Source organism: Capra hircus, chromosome 17 (genome assembly GCF_001704415.2).
Source record: "Capra hircus breed San Clemente chromosome 17, ASM170441v1, whole genome shotgun sequence".
In the NCBI taxonomy this organism is placed as follows: Eukaryota; Metazoa; Chordata; class Mammalia; order Artiodactyla; family Bovidae; genus Capra; species Capra hircus.
In genome coordinates this window covers 21,807,914-21,824,605 of record NC_030824.1, presented here as the reverse complement: position 1 = coordinate 21,824,605, position 16,692 = coordinate 21,807,914, and the positions used below count along the sequence as shown (strand labels likewise).

Here is a 16,692-nt window from a genome sequence, read left to right as displayed (position 1 = left end):
ATAAAGAAACTAGCTGCCAATGTAGGAGACACGGCTTTGACCCCTGACCCGGGAAGATGCCACATGCTGTGGAGCAGCTAAGCCCATGCACCACAGCTACGGGGCCTGTGTTCCAGATCCTGGGAACTGCAGCTACGTAAGCCTGCACACCCCAGAGCCCGGGCTCTGCAACAAGAGAAATCACTTCAGTGAGAAGCCCGTGCACCACAGCTAGAGAGTAGCTCCCACTTGCCACAACTAGAGGAAAGCCCAAGCAGCAATGAAAACTCAGCACAGCCAAAAATAAAGTTAATAACTACCAATTATTTTTAAAGTACTAATGTTCAAAAAAAGAGGATCCGAGGGCAGAAAGGAGTAAACATAAAAACCTCCCGGACTCCTGGAGGCAAGCAGAGAGAAGGAGGGATCAGGTCCCTCCTGGAACTGGAAAAGAGCACAAATGTCCTCCCTGATCCTCAGGCCACCTGCCCAGGAGCTGCCTACCCATCTTGGCCTCACCAGGCAAAGGGCCAGGCCACTGCTGTGTTTACTGTCCACTAGGGGGGATCCCTGCATTGGGAAAACTCGAGTTTCCTGCACGCATCTTTAGATGTACCTCACTCTCTCCTTTGCAAAAGCAGGCAATCCACTGGTGAGTTTTTTTATAGAAAGATCAGCTTTCTGAGAAAGAGCCAAGAGGTAAAGCCAAGCTCCGCGCAGAAGGGGCCCCCAAGGGCTGACCAGCTTTAAGTGCCATGGTTAAGACGAGGCTGAGAGGTTGGAACCAAGCAACTGCAGGACAGTCTGGCCACAGAATTCCAAGTGTTACTTTGTGTTAGAACAATGGTGACAAAGGGAGAATTTGACAGTCTTAATGCTGTGACTATTAGCATCTTTTCAAGTTAAAAGGAGCCTATTAAGGGCTAAATGTAGCTAAGGTATGGCCCCTTTGGTCCTCAACACATCTGGACAACGCTCTCTAGTTCAGGTGTTTATTTGTTCGTTTGTTTTTGGCTGCACTACATGACTTGAGGGCTTCCCACGTGGCCCTAGTGGTAAAGAACACTCTTGCCAGTGCAGGAGACATGAGAGACACGGGTTCAATCCCCGGGTCGGGAAGATCCCCTGGAGGAGGGCATGGCAACCCACCCCAGTATACTTGCCTGGAGAAACCCATGGACAGAGAAGTCTGACGGGCTACAGTCCATAGGGTCACAAAGAGTTGCACATGACAGAAACGACTCAGCATGCACACATGCACTCGGCTTGTAGGATCTTAGTTCCCTGCCCCCAGAGCAAATCCAGGCCATAGCAGTGAAAGTGCTGAGTCCTCTGATCACCACGGAATTCCCTCTAGTTTAACTTGTTAGCATCCCAGAGACAGAAGCAGAAGACATTAAGAAGAGGTGGCAAGAATACACAGAAAAACTATACAAAAAAGGTCTTCATGGCCCAGATAACCACGATGGTGTGATCACTCATCCAGAGCCAGACATCCTGGAATGTGAAGTCAAGTGGGCCTTAAGAAGCACCACTACGAACAAAACTAGTGAAGGTGATAAAATGTCAGTTGAGCTGTTTCAAATCCTAAAAGATGCTACTGTTAAAGTGCTGCACTCAATATGCCAGCAAAATGGGAAAGCTCAGCAGTGGCCACAGGACTGGAAAAGGTGTTTTCATTCCAATCCCAAAGAAGGGCAGTTTCAAAGAATGTTCAAACTACCACACAATTGCACTAATCTCACATGCTAGCAAAGCAATGTTCAAAATTCTCCAAGCCAGGCTTCAACAGTACATGAACCATGAACTTCCAGATGTTCGTGCTGGATTTAGAAAAGGCAGAGGAACCAGAGATCAAATTGCCAACATCCGTTGGATCATTGAAAAGGCAAGAGAGTTCCAGAAAAACATCTACTTTTGCTTTATTGATTACGCCAAAGCCTTTGACTGTGTAGATCACAACAAACTGTGGAAAATTCTTCAAGAGATGGGAATACCAGACATCCTTACCTCCCTCCTGAGAAATGTGTATGCAGGTCAAGAAGCAACAGTTGGAACCAGACATGGAACAACAGACTGGTTCCAAATTGGGAAAGAAATATGTCAAGGCTGTATACTATCACCCTATTCCTTTAACTTATATGAAGAGTACATCATGCGAAATGCTGGGCTGGATAAAGCACAAGCTGGAATCAAGATTTCCAGGAGAAATATTAATAACCTCAGATGCACATATGACAACACCCTTATGAAAAAAAGTGAAGAGGAACTGAACAGCCTCTTGACCAAAGTGAAAGAGAAGAGTGAAAAAGCTAGCATAAAACTCAACATTCAAAAAACTAAGACCATGGCATCTGGTCCCATCACTTCATGGCAAATAGATGGGGAAACAATGGAAACAGTGACAGACTTTATTTTGGGGGGCTCCAAAATCACTGTAGATGGTGACTGTAGCCATGAAATTAAAAGACGCTTGCTTCTTGGAAGAAAAACTATGACCAATCTAGATAGTATATTAAAAAGCAGAGACATAACTTTGCCGACAAAGGCCCATCTAGTCAAAGCTATGGTTTTTCCAGTAGTCATGTATGGATGTGAGAGTTGGACTATAAAGAGAGCTGAGCGCTGAAGAATTGATGCTTTTGAACTGTGGTGTTAGACAAGACTCTTGAGAGTCCCTTGGACTGCAAGGATATCAAACTAGTCAACCCTAAAAGAAATCAGAACTAAGTATTCATTGGAAGGACTGATGCTGAAGCTGAAACTCCAATACTCTGGCCATCTGATGCAAAGAATTGACTCATTTGAAAAGACCCTGATGCTGGGGAAGATTGAAGGCAGGAGAAGGGGACGACAGAGGATGAGACAGTTGATGGCATCACCAACTCGATGGACATGAGTTTGAACAAGTTCCAGGAATCAGTGATGGACAGGGAAGCCTGGCATGCTGCAGTCCACGGTGTCACAAAGAGTCGGACACGACTGAGTGACTGAACTGAACTGAGAGACACGACCAGTGAACCCCTGAATTAATTCCGGGAGCAGCAATGATAGCAATAGTAATTTACACCTGCTTCACTATTTGCATTTGACAAAGTGTCAGTTATACAAAATGCCTTACTCACTGCTGTTGCCCATTTTGCCTCAAGGAGCACGTGAAAGCATGGACTCTTGTTGATTGACCGTGTGATAAATAATGATACTGTATCATATTCATAGAACAATAGAGCATGCGAGGTAGCATGGCTTACTTTTTCTGTTAAGAGGAAAAGCTAAGATTCTTTAGAGTTGAATTGACTTGCTGACGGTCCTGGAGTCAGTGGCCAAGAGAGGAATCTACTTTTCTGTATTAGAGGCAAAATGACCTGATGCCAAGAGTTGACTCATTGGAAAAGACCCTGATGCAGGGAAAGATTGAGGGCAGGAGGAGAAGGGGCAACAGAGGATGAGATGGTTGGATGGCATTCCTGATTCAACCGACATGAGTTTGAACAAGCTCCGGGAGATGAAGGACAGGGAAGCCTGACATGCTGCAGTCCATGGGGTCCCAAAGCATCGGATACGACTGAGCGACTGAACAGCAAGAACAAGAGAGTAGTTATGAGCACAAAAAGTAGGATACCCTGTGCTTGAGTTCAAGTTCCAGCCCCACCACTTACCTCTTGTGTAGTCATTGCATCCAGGAGTTGCAGCTACTGGATGGATGCTGCTGACACTCCCTAGAGGTGATGTCAAGTCCTCCATATTGATCAATTTCCTTTCCATTTCTGAGCAAGCGGCTGGTCACATTAGATTTCCTCTGACAGCCCATCCATCAGAAGATACTCTGCCTTACTTTACCCATCAGAGACCATATTTGAAAACAAGATGCTTCCCTAGGGCAGGGAAAGCTTTAAAATGTTAATGAAACTTCTTTGAACACTTTAGCATCTCATTAGTGTCTGGTCAGGTTGATAGTGAAGCCTGAAAACTTAATTATTGCAGAGGAAGTTGGCAGGCGCTCTCTTGCAGGGAAAGTAATCGTGTTTTATTTATTTCTCTCCAAGAATGAAAAACTCCGGTCCCAAGCTGACAATGCTTGACTGGTTTCTGGTGTTAACGGAAGCCAAGGTTCATTGGCAAAGTATACACTTCCTAATAACACAAAGACATGAGACCATTCTTTAGCCTGAAAGACAGATTCTCAAAGGTTACAATATAATCACACCCTGGAAATCACATTTTTCTTTCTCCTCCAAAAGACTTTCAAAGAAACTTAGTAAATAGAAGAAAAGAAGCCTTATGGGGGTGTGGTTGGAAACACATATGTTTTGAAAATTCAAAAAAGCTTTCTCCCAATAAACCAATCCCTCTACTAGAAAAACAGTAGCCAGGGGTACTTTTTCTAATAGTTTTAAGAATGTCCTGTCCACTACAAATTGGCGCTTGCTATGTTCTTGCCTGGAGAATCCCAGGGACGGCGGAGCCTGGTGGCCTGCCTTCTATGGGGTCGCACAGAGTCGGACACGACTGAAGCGACTTAGCAGCAGCAGCAGCAGCAGCATGAGCATTTGTCATCTACTTCTACAAGGATTAAATCACGTGCTACTCCAGCTGCTGACCTTCAACACCCCCTGAAAGTTCAGGGTGGAGACCAGGAATGAGGGACTCTGTGCTGGGGGTGAGGGGGAACTGGCAGGAAAGATCTTCAGATAGTTAGATATTTTCAGAAACTGATGTTATGAACCCAATCTTTTCATCTCCTTGTATCTAGAAAGGGTTTCCCTGGTGGCTCAGTGGTAAAGAATCCACCTGCAATGTAGGTGACACAGGAGACACAGGTTTGATCCCTGGGTGGGGAAGATCCCATAGAGGAGGGCACGACAACCCGCTCCAGTGTTCCTGCCTGGAGTATCTCATGGATAGAGGAGCCTGGTGGGCTACAGTCCATGGGATCGCAAAGAGTCAGACACGACTGAAGTGACTGAGCACATATCTAATAAAGCACTTAATCCCTTCATGGTGACATCAGCTTCTCGTGACTAGCAGAAATCTTTGGCGAAGATAAATGCTTGATTGCGTGAATTCCCTCTTCATCAAAATCACATATATATTGACCTTCACCCTCTTCCTCCCCTCTCTGGAGCAGTTTCTCAGAGCTATTTGAGGTACTGTTTCCTGGACTGCAGGCTTCATTTTGCCTCCAGTGAAACTTAACTCCCAACTGTCACATTTGCATTTCTTTAAAAGTCAACAGCCCTGTATCTACACAACACACTAAAGATTCAGTTATGCATTCACAGAGCTGGCAATGGGTAGCTCTGGTGCCAGCAAGCACCTATGGGTAACTGCAGACCTACCATCTATGAGCCGGGTGACTCCAGATGAGTTACCTAATGTCTCCACATCTGTAAAGTCACACAATAAACAGCATTTGCGTGTGTGAGTGTGTAACATCTATCTCAAAAAGTTGTGTGGCTTAAATGAGTCAATACATCAAACATGTTTATAGGTGTGCCTAGCACCTAGCATGCCCAAGTTCAAGGAGCTAGCAAGTTGTGAGGCCAGGATCAGATCAACACGTTGGTGCTTGAAAGTTTAATCCCTGCACTATGCACTGGGCCACACTTTTTGGTTCTTTATCCTGAGCTAAGGGGCTTCCCAAGTGGTCCAGTGGTAAAGATTCAGCCTGCAATGCAGGAGACATGGGTTTCATCCCTGGGTCAGCAAGATTCCCCTAGCAGAGGAAGTAGCAACCTACTTCAGTATTCCTGTCTGGGAAATTCCATGGACAGAGAAGCCTGGTGGGCTACTGTCCATGGGGTCACAGAAGAGTTAAATACGATTTAGTGACTAAACAACAGCAACAACAATAACAAACCTGAGCTCAAATTGATAGCCTTTTAACTTCTACTTTGGAATTCATTAAAAAAAAAAGAGAGAGAAGACTCCATTGACATGTTGACCCTTCCAATCCTTAAGAAAGAGTTCCCATCCCTTCTCCTTCCTCCCAGCCATGAGTCTTTTTCTTTTCTCACCAGATAAACGCTGATAATTTCTTTAATTGTTTCTCCTATGGTTTCATCTCTGGGGCACTTGGCACCACCACCCTGCTGGTATTTGGTCACTAAGTCATGTCAGACTCTTCTGCAACCCCAAGGACTATATGAACACCTTTTCAAGGATACAGTGCAATGCACCAGAGTTCATCATGTGACCTAGAATGACAGAGCAAGCAAAAAGGGACAAGGGACATGAAGCTTGCCTCCCAGAATGGCCAAAGTGAAAGTACTCAGGGTTCATACAGCCAAATCCAATGAGTCTTAGAGTGTGTGTGTGTGTGTATATATATATCCAATTTGTTTACTTAAAAATTTTTTTGACACTGAATCTTTTTAGTTATAGCATGTGAACCCTCAGTTGTGACACGTGGGATCTTACTTCTCCAAGCAGCAGTCAAATTCATGCCTCCTGCATTGGGAGCATGGAGTCTTAACACTGGATCACCAGGGAAGTCACTACAATGTATATTTTTTGACACAGCAAATGTTTATTTTCGAAATGAGCTATTCAGGGATACTCCAAATTTTCCCAGCCACTCAGATCTTTCTTGAAATTCTGTTCCTACCCATTTTATCTTTTTAAGGTTCACTTTTGACAGAGACCAGGATGCAGAGTTCACATTCCTCTGAGCTATAGTTTTAGGAAACAAGCAGAATAAGAATAACAGGAGATGACACGTGTAATTATAGTGCTACCTTAACCTTCTCAACAATCAATGTGATAAGTACTATTTTTCTTCCCTTTTAAATACAGATGATTTGCTTTACATTGATATTAAACTGGGGAACTAATAGCTACTTGTCAACAGAACAGAACATTTAGAATGAAAGTCTGAAAACATGATAATTGAGCTAGAGAAGATGAAGCATTGTCATGTATTTTAGTTTATCACTCATTCATTTTGTACCAAGTATTACCTGAACATATCCTATGTTTGTGTGCTTAGTCATTCAGTCGTGTTCAACTCTCTGCAGCCCCAGGGACTTTAGCTCTCCAGGTTCCTCTGTCCATGGGATTCTCTAGGCGAGAATACTGGAGTGGGTTGCCATGCCTGCCTCCAGGGGATCTTCCCAACCCAGGGACTGAACCCACATTTCTTATTAGCCAAAAAGTCTGTTCGGGTTTTTGTACCATCTACAGAAAAACCTGTACAAGCTTTTTGGCCAACCCAAAACTCTTGTCAAATTTCTATTCAGGGAGTGAAGATAATAAGTAATCAAATGGCACCGAGATCAAGCTTGAAAGAAACCATTCCCACCAGGGAAATTAAACAAACACAAATAGATATTTCAGATATCCATTAAGGAAGGGAGGTCCTGAGGGACTGGGGATGAAAAAAAAAAAAAAAACCTCATTAAAGCAGAGACAAAAGTATAGATATGGAGATAAGATCATAGGAGCTGAACTGAGGTTTCCATGAAAAAAAAAAAGAACTTCAGCCTGTGAATTGCAAGGTCACCTCTTGTCTGAATTTTCAGTTTCCCGTTGTCCTGGTGGCCTGCCCTGTGGGTTTCCAGCTTGTCCTACTAGCTCCAACCATCACACAGATTAATTCCTGGCAAGTCTCTTCTTAAGACATGCACATACTACTGCTGCTTCTGTTCTTACCGCTGAGTGAGCAGAGTTGAAACACTGACTGCCCAGGGGCACAGCCAAGATGACTGTCAACTTGCAAGTCAACACCCACTGTTGTAGCTGCTATGGTTTTGCTGCAGCGGTGCCTGGTTGCATCTATGGGGTTGCACAGAGTCGGACATGACTGAAGCGACTTAGCAGCAGCAGCAGCAGCCAGCCCTTCCTATGTCATTGTTGAGTCAAATTCAGTCGTTTCTGACTCATTTGAGACCCTATGGATTGTAGCCCACCAGTCTTCTCTGTCCATGGGATTTTCCAGGCAAGAATACTGGAGTGGGTTGCCAGTTCCTTCTCCAACCTCTTCCTATAAATGAAGTTAAAACTTTACCCTAACTAACACCAAAGGAACTTTTGCATATAAAAAATCACATCCCTAAAACCTCAACTCAAACAGACAAGCAAAACAAGCAAAAATGCCCAACAAAAATGATTAAATGGGGACTTCCCTTGTGGTCTAGTGGTTAAGAATCACCTTCCAATGGAGGGGATGCAGGTTTGGCCGCTGGTCTGGGAACTAAGATCCTACATGCTGCTGCTGCTGCTAAGTCGCTTCAGTTGTGTCTGACTCTGTGCGACCCCATAGATGACAGCCCATCAGGCTACTCTGTCCCTGGGATTCTCCAGGCAAGAATATTGGAGTGGGTTGCCATTTCTTTCTCCAATGCATGCATGCATGCTAAGTCGCTTCAGTCACGTCCGACTCTGTGTGACCCTACGAACAGCAGCCCACCAGGCTCCTCCATCCACAGGATTCTCTAGGCAAGAGTACTGGAGTAGGCTGCCATTTCCTTCTCCAAGATCCCACATAATTCAGGGCAATTAAACCCACACTGCAATTAGAGAGTCTGTGCTCCAGAGCCCTGGTGCCTCAACAAGAGAAGCCCTTATACAAAGGGGTATAATGACTAAGTTAAACCCACACTGCAATTAGAGAGACTGTGCTCCAGAGCCCTGGTGCCTCAACAAAGAGAAGCCCCTTTGTTGCTCACACTGCAACAAAGACTCAGTGCAGTCAAAAAAAAAAAAAAAAAAAAAAAAAAGGTATTTTTAAATAAAAAAAAAAAAAGCCTGATTAAGTGTGTTTTGCACAATGTGAAGTGTTTTGCACAATGTGAAGTTCTGTTGGTAGGAGAAATGCACAAAGAGATCCAAAGCTCATAAACACTGACCACAAGGCTTGTGGTGGTTTATACACCAGATTCTCTTTCTTCTAGAAAGCCCCAGGAGTAGTAACTAACTCTGAGATACAAGTTTGCTCATCTTCTGTCTACTGGCTTTCCCATGCCACCCTCTGAAGGGGACTCTCGTGATAACTTTATTTCATTTTTCTCCCTTCACCTCAGATGTTATAATCGATTTATGATTGATAAAATTTCAAGACAACTGTAAACTTCAGCCAGAGAGAAGCTAGGTATTGGTTATAACCTAAATCATGATTTTTAATTTTACTGCCGAGCCTCAGATATCTCTGAAGTCTGCCTAGCCCACCATTTATATGGTATTTCTGTGGCCTGTGATAACATGCTATCCTGGCAGTAGATACTTTCAAAATCCAGCTACCTGCTGATCCCTGAAGAAAATGGAGAGAGAGGTTTCAAAAAAGACAATACTTATAGGAAACTTCAATAAAAATTCAGCTGGGCTCAAAGCACAGTTCTTGTGTTAAGGAGGTAATAGCTAATAGGGGAAAGAGAAAAAACAGGAAGAAACTTCCATTATCACTCTACCTGTGGACAGAGAATATCCATCAGTAGCAAAGATTAACTAGACTGCAAAGAAATCTAACCAGTCCATCCTAAAGAAAATCAGTCCTGAATATTCATTGGAAGGACGGATGCTGAAGCTGAAACTTCAATACTTTGGCCACCTGATGCAAAGAACTGACTTATTTGAAAAGACCCTAATGCTGGGAAAGATTGAAGATGGAAGGAGAAGGGGATGACAGAGGATGAGCTGGTTGAATGGTAACACAGACTCTACGGATATGAGTTTGAGTAAACTCCGGCAGTTGGTGATGGACAGGAAGGCCTGGCCTGCTGCCGTTCATGGGGTCACAAACAGTTCAACGCAACTGAGTGACTGAACTGAACTGAAGCATCCACCTATGGGACCCCTCAAAGGGGTCACTGCAGCTGTTCAGAAAGTTTTTTTTGACCCATTCTTTCTTCATAATTTGTACAACAGAATATAAAACAGATGTGTCTGTAACCCCTGCATGGAAAACTTCAAGCTGGGGAAAGAACATTAAACACAAGTGTTCCTCCTAGAAAGTGAAAGGAACTGAACCAAGAAAAATCTAAGCGATTGGAAAGTCCACGAAGGTAGAGACCAACTTTCATGTCTGGCATGTGGTAAGAGGTAGTCATGAATGTCCAATGGATGTGATGCCATCAGTGTCGTTCTAGACACTCATCAGGAATTTGTCATTTCTTGATATCCATCCCCCAGATACCAGCAAGATGGACACTGGCTGCCATGTTAAGAAGTATGAACCACCCCACCCCTACCCCCAACTCTGGCCACCTTCGATTGGATAACTGGTGAACATGTGACCCAAACTGAGCCAATGAGACAACAGGAGTGGAATTAGGGATGAAGTCTGTCTTAGCTCTTTTTCTGAAAGGTAGAGCCATCAATTTAGGAGCAGTTGGTGGCCCCATGGACTGAAAAGCAGGGAACATCATTCTGTAGGAAGACTAACTATGAAATAAGTGTTCCAACACTACTTCCAGGTTACCCTTGAGTAAGGGGTGCTTAATTTCCTGCCCTTGATGTCCATAAGTCTTCCATCATAATAACAAAGATCAGTGCTCTCTCATCTTGAGTCCACAGGGATGATGGTTTAAGGCTAGGCAGAGCAGACTTTAGAGATGCCTGAAGCTCTGCACTAAATTAAAAATCAAGATTTAAGTTAGAGTCAAAACCCTAGTTTCTCTCTGGCTGAAGTTTACAATCTCTCTGGTTGAATTTTATAATCTTGAAGTATTTAAGACATTATTCACTTATCAGTCAAAGACAAGGTCCAGATCCTACACATCCAACTCACATCCTTGACCTCGCTGCTAGGAAGGTCAGCAGAGTCTTTATAAGAGGCACTGAAATAAGAGTCACAGAATGTGGGTTCATCTCCCACTTATGAAGCAAGGTTTCTGGGTCATCCCAAGAAAGGAAGTATTTCACAGGTCTCCGGTCCCTCATCTGTAAAACTGGGCATCATACTAGAGCTGGCTGGAATTGCAAAGGATGGAGAATGATTTGACCATGATGAGAGGTTGTGGGTGGATACAAGAGGGAGGGAGAAGGGTTGAAAGAGGAGGAGGTGGGGAGTGGAGAGGGTGAGGGAGAGAAGACGGACTCAATATATTGACTAGCAGAGAAAAAGACAGTTTCAAGCTCTGAAAGGAGTGTGCCTGCATTCTTAGTCATTCAGTTGTGTCCCACTCTTTGCAACCCCATGGACTGTAGCCTGTCAGGCTCCTCTGTCCATGTAATCTTCCAGGCAAAAATACTAGCATAAGTTACCATTTCCTATTCCAGGGGTCTACCCAACCTGGGGATAGAATCTGTGTCTCTTGCGTCTCCTACATTAACAGGTGGATTCCACTGTGCCACCTGGGAAGCCCCTGAAAGCAGCAACAGTCACCAACAAAAGCGAGTGAAAGTCACTCAGTTTATCCAACTCTTTGTGACCCCATGGACTATACAGTCCATGGAATTCTCCAGGCCAGAATACTGGGGTGGGAAGCCTTTCCCTTCTCCAGGTGATCTTCCCAACAAGGGACCAAACCCAGGTCTCCCACATTGCAGGCAGATTCTTTACCAGCTGAGCAACAGGGAAAAATGTCCTCACAAAGATCAAGCAGGTGATAAATGAGCAGAACAGCTCAGGTGAACACAGAAAAAACAAGAGCACCCTTAAAGGGAGGTATGATTATTACACAATTTTACAAAAGAGGAAACCAAGGCTGAGACGGAAGTGACTCAACTAAGGTCACACCAGGTCAGGTGCTGAGCCAGGATTTGCCAAACTCCAAAACACATGCTCTTAACTGATGCCCCCTGAGCCACAGTAATCAACACTGGAGGCCAAGTGTGACTTATCTTTGCTGTGTTGGTTCCTGAGTTGGATGATACCCACGTCCCAGTGAATAAAAAATACAAGAGGCTTGGGTCAATTCCATGCATGGCTGAGTCTCTCTCTCTCTACTGGATAAATAATAAAGAACAGAAAAAGTGAAGTCTGCTATCAGTCAGTGCAAACCTCCATCTATAGACCAGGAACTGGAAGACAGGCATCTTTCAGGCTTCTGTGGGTGGGTAAAGGGATTGGGCTTCCCTAGTGACTCAGTGGTAAGGAACTTACCTGCCAAAGCAAGAGATTCAGGTTCAATCCCTGGGGCAGGAAGATTACCTGGAGAAGGAAATGGCAATCCACTCCAGTGTTCTGGCCTGGGAAACCTCATGGACAGAGGAGCCTGGCGAGCTACAATCCATAGTCACAAAAGAGTCCGACAGACTTAACAACTAAAACAACAAACGAAGGGATGAGGAATCTCCTATTTCTGTACTGTGGAGGACCAGCAGAGGGCCCTGTGAGCAGAAGCCCCATCAGGGTGAGTGAGAGAGAGAAAGACAGACAGAGAGGGACAACACAACTAAGACAGAAAGAGAGTCCATCTCCTCAAATAAAGGAGTAAAGTGACAGTAGGCAGGGGGAGGAGAGGACTTAACTGGAGGACTTTAAACACAACTGGAGGACGTCCCTGGTGGTCCAGTGGTTATGAATCCACCTGTCAATGCAGCAGACATGGTTTGATTCCTGCTCCGGGAAAATCCCACATGCCCCAGAGCAACTAAACCTGTGTGCCACAACTACTGAGCCCACATGCCATGGAGTCCATGCTTTTCAATAAGAGAAGCTGCCTCAGTAAGACCACACACGGCAACTAGAGAAAGCCCGTGCACAGCAACAAAGACCCAGTGCAGCAAAATTAATTAATTAATTAATTAAATTAATAAAGTTTGTACCAAAAAAACCTATCAAAAATAAACACAACTAGAGAGACAGCTAGAGACAGTGAAACACAGGTTGCAAAGCAGAGAACATGGAAGCTGAGAGACAAGAAAAGATAAAGACAGAGTCACAGAAACAAGGCAGAGAAAGAGAGGGAGAGGAAGATACAGAGAGCCCAGAAACGCACAGCAACTCCCAAAGGAGGTGCCATTACACCTCCTCCTGTAAAATGGAGGTGCCCGTTTTACAGGATAGAAAACCGAGGCTGAGGTGTGCCCAAGGCCAACATCTGATAAGCAGTAGAGATGGTCAAGTGCCCAGCTTCAAAGAACCAGCTCTTGGCTAATGCCCCAAATAGCCTGATGGCAATTATCTTCTGAAAGGAAGTGGTTTCTACCATCCCAGAGGTGGCAGGGCAGGTCAAAAGTGATCACTTTGTTCACATTGGTTAAAGCCTTGCTCTTAGTCAAGGTCAAGAAAAGTGATGGGTTCTCTTGTGTACACCTGTTCTGGTCTCCATCCACCTGGCTCCAAATAGGAGATGCAGCTCAAGACAGATGTTCCCATCTGTCTGGTCTGTTAAAAAAGTCAGTTAATTTCTGGTTCTGGGTCAAAATGGAACAGCTGAGGAATCCTTAGAAAAGCCACTACTCAGACTTCCCTGGTGGTGCTGTGGTTAAGAATCTACATGCCAACGCAGGGGACACAGGTTTGATCCCTGGTCCAGGAAGATTCCACGTGCCTCAGAGCAACTTAAGCCTGTGCACCACAACTACTAATACTGAGCCCATGCTCTGGAGCCTGTGCTGTGCACCACGAGAATCCACAGCAATGAGAAGGCTGCACACCCCAACTAGAGAGCACTCCCTGCTCACCACAACAAAAGCCCACGCACAGCAGCAAAGACCCAGTGCAACCAAGAATAAATAAAAAGAGAGGCCCCTTCTCTGAGTGGTGAGAAGGAGAAAAAACAGGAGAGACAGAACAGCATTCAGACTGATGGACTGAATATCAGCATCCACACCCTACTCCCTGGAATTTGCAAATGTCGCCTTAATGACCAAAAAAAAAAAGGTGCGGAGACTTACAGATGTGATTCAGCTTAGCATCTTGAGACGGGGGTAAGATTATCCTGGAATATCCAGGTGAATCCTGAATACAACTGGAGATCCTTATTGGAGGGAGGCAGAGGACAACGTGACACAGAGAGAAGAAGCCAGTTAGTTTCCAGAGGCTGCTGAAACAAACCACCAGGCAATGCTAACAGAAGCATACCCTCTCACGATGCTGGAGGGTGACGGTCCCAAATCAGTGTGACTTGGCCAAAGTCAAGGTCAGCAGGGCACTGCCCCCTCCAGAGGCTCCAGGGGAGAATCTGGGCCTCTGGTCCCCCACATTACCCCCATCTCCACTTCAGTGTTCACCTGAGCTGTTCTGCTTATATCCATCACCTGCTTGGTCTTTGGGGGGACACATTTTTGTTGGTGATTCCTTCTCCTTTCAGAGTTCAAAATTGTCTTTTTCACTACTTGTCAACATAGTGATTCTCTTTTCTCTCCCCGCTCCACTCCCATCCCTTCCCCTCCTCTTCCGTCCTCTTTCTTTCTCCCTCTTGAATCCCCCCCCCCGCCCCCCGCCTCCCAAACACACACAACTTCTCATCATGGTCAAATCACTCTCCGTCCTTCGGAAGTCCAACAGGCTCAATCAAAAATCGGCAGGACCCACCTGCATTATAGAGGCACAGGACATGAATAGGCAGGAGAATCCATCCACGTTGACACTTAGGGGACTTTGGGAGTGGAGACTGGTGTGACTGGGGCCACAAGCCAAGGGGCTGGAAGAGGTGAGGATCAGATTCTCCCCTGGAGCCTCTGGAGGGAGCATCACGCAGCTGACCTTGATTGTGGCCAAGTTCAAGCTGACTTTGGACCTTCTACCTCGGTAACTTTGCAAGGATACATTCTGCAGTTTTGAGTCATCCATTGTATGAGTGTGTGCTACTTCAGCTGTGTCTGACTCTTTGCAGCTCTATGGACAGTAGGCACCAGGCTCCTCTGTCCAGGCAAGAATACTGGAGTGGGTTGCCATGCCCTCCCCCAGGGGATCTTCCCTAACCCAGGGACTGAACCATGTCTCCTGTCTCCTGCATTAGCAGGTGGGTTCTTTACTGCTAGCGCCACCTCGGAAGCCCCATCCATGGTATGGTGATTTGTTATTGTGGCTACACCACCCAGACAGAGATCGAGAAGACAGCAAACACACAAGCTGAGAGAGACTGGTAAGAGGGAAAGACCCACAAATAAAGAAACAAAAGCAAAAAGAGACTGGGAGAAAATGTTGACAACATCTAAGTTGAAATGTGGATGGATTCTGCATTTTTATGCTCCCAGTTTCCATAATTCAGGTGGCCCTGCCAACTCACATACCCCAGCACCAACAATGAATAATAAGTCTGTAAGTGTTTATTTCTAATTCCTCTCCAGTACCTGAATCTATTAGCAGTTCAGTCAAGCTGTGCCTAATTACATCTGTAACCTGTTAATACAAGCGTCTTTGTTGACTGAAGGAATCTTCTTATCGAGCTTAGGCCAAATTAAAATTTAATACGACACCAAGTTGCCACCAAACTAGCATGCAAATATCAGTCATTTAATTAACACCCAAACCTGATTAGACAGAGCTGCTGAGAGAAATATTCCATAGGACAAGCAGATGACACAGGTTCACAACAATGACCTCACTGAAGGTGAGTGAGCACTATTGTAAGGGTCTAGCATCTGGTCCCTGGTGGATTCAGTCATAGGGAGATGTAGCTGGGTCTGTGGCTGGTTCCCATCCCCTGGACAAGTCCTGTTTCTGGGTGTCTGAACAGGAGATGGGAAGAAAGAGGGAGCTGGTGCTAGAAACAGACATAGAGGGGGACTTCCCTGGTGGGCCAGTGGTTAAAAATTCACCTTCCAATGCAAGGGCTGCAGATTTGATCCCTGGTTGGAGAACTAAGATCCCACATGCGACAGGGCAATGAAGCTCACACGCTGCAACTAGAGAAGGCCACGCACTGTAACAAGGACCCAGCACAGCCTCCCTCGAAAAAGAAACAGACACAGGATGAGAGAGAAACATAGACTGAGAACCAAATGCTTAAATCGAGTCAAAGACAGAAAAGCAGGAAGGCAGACAGGAAGACATCAAGAAGCAAGACAGAACATACAGCAGAAGACAGAGTCAACAGAGGGGAAGACTGAGGAAGCCAGACTGCTTCCTAAAGAGAGCTAATCTAGGAGAGAAGAGAGTTAAGGACACAGAGAGAAATAAAAACCAGCAGAACAAGGTGATGGCAAGACAGATCATGAGATGCAGAGAGGGATTTCCTGGGTGGTCCGGTGGTTAAAAATTTGTTTTCCAATGCAGGAGGATGCAAGTTTGATTCCTGGTCTAATTCCTGAACTAAGATCCCACATGTCTCGGCAATTAACTCCGTGTGCTGCAAGTAGAGAAAAGCCTTCATGTCTCAACTAAGACCCAGTGCAGCCAAAAGTAAACCAAAAAAAATTTTTAATAAAGGGATACAGAAAAAGAGTCAAAAAGATACAGACAAGGAGAGGCACACAGACCTCTGACCCAGGGATGCTGTGGTCAATGCCCGGCAGTGCCCTGGGCTCCCCAGAGGACCACTGGTCCATCCACGCCTGGCGCTTAGTGCCCTGTGACCATTAGCCGCGGCTGAGTCACTTGGATCCAGCACTGAGAACCCCTCTTCACCCGACCCCCTTTAAGCTGCATTTCCAGGGCTTATCAGGTATCTGGCAGGTAATAGATACTCAGACACGTGTTGGGAAGAAAGGAGGAGGAGAAGGAAAGAGAGGAACACAAAGGAAAGGGATTCTCATAAGCCCCTGGGAGAGAGGACACTTGCCCATCTGGCTTTGTGAAAAAGCTGAGGTTCAGAAAGTCACAGGGCTGGTGAGTCACACACAACCCAATCCTTGGGCAGGTGAGATACACACATTTTCTTCAAC

General features: G+C 45.3%; 1 long non-coding RNA gene across 1 annotated transcript in view; it reads right to left on the bottom strand.

Annotated features, from left to right (window-relative positions):
* The window catches only part of LOC108637874, a 46,731-nt gene continuing 33,683 nt past the window's right edge, over positions 3,645–16,692 (bottom strand). Inside the window, exon 4 of the long non-coding RNA XR_001919383.1 lies at positions 3,645–4,113. This is a non-coding gene — a long non-coding RNA (uncharacterized LOC108637874). The remainder of the gene's footprint in view (positions 4,114–16,692) is intronic.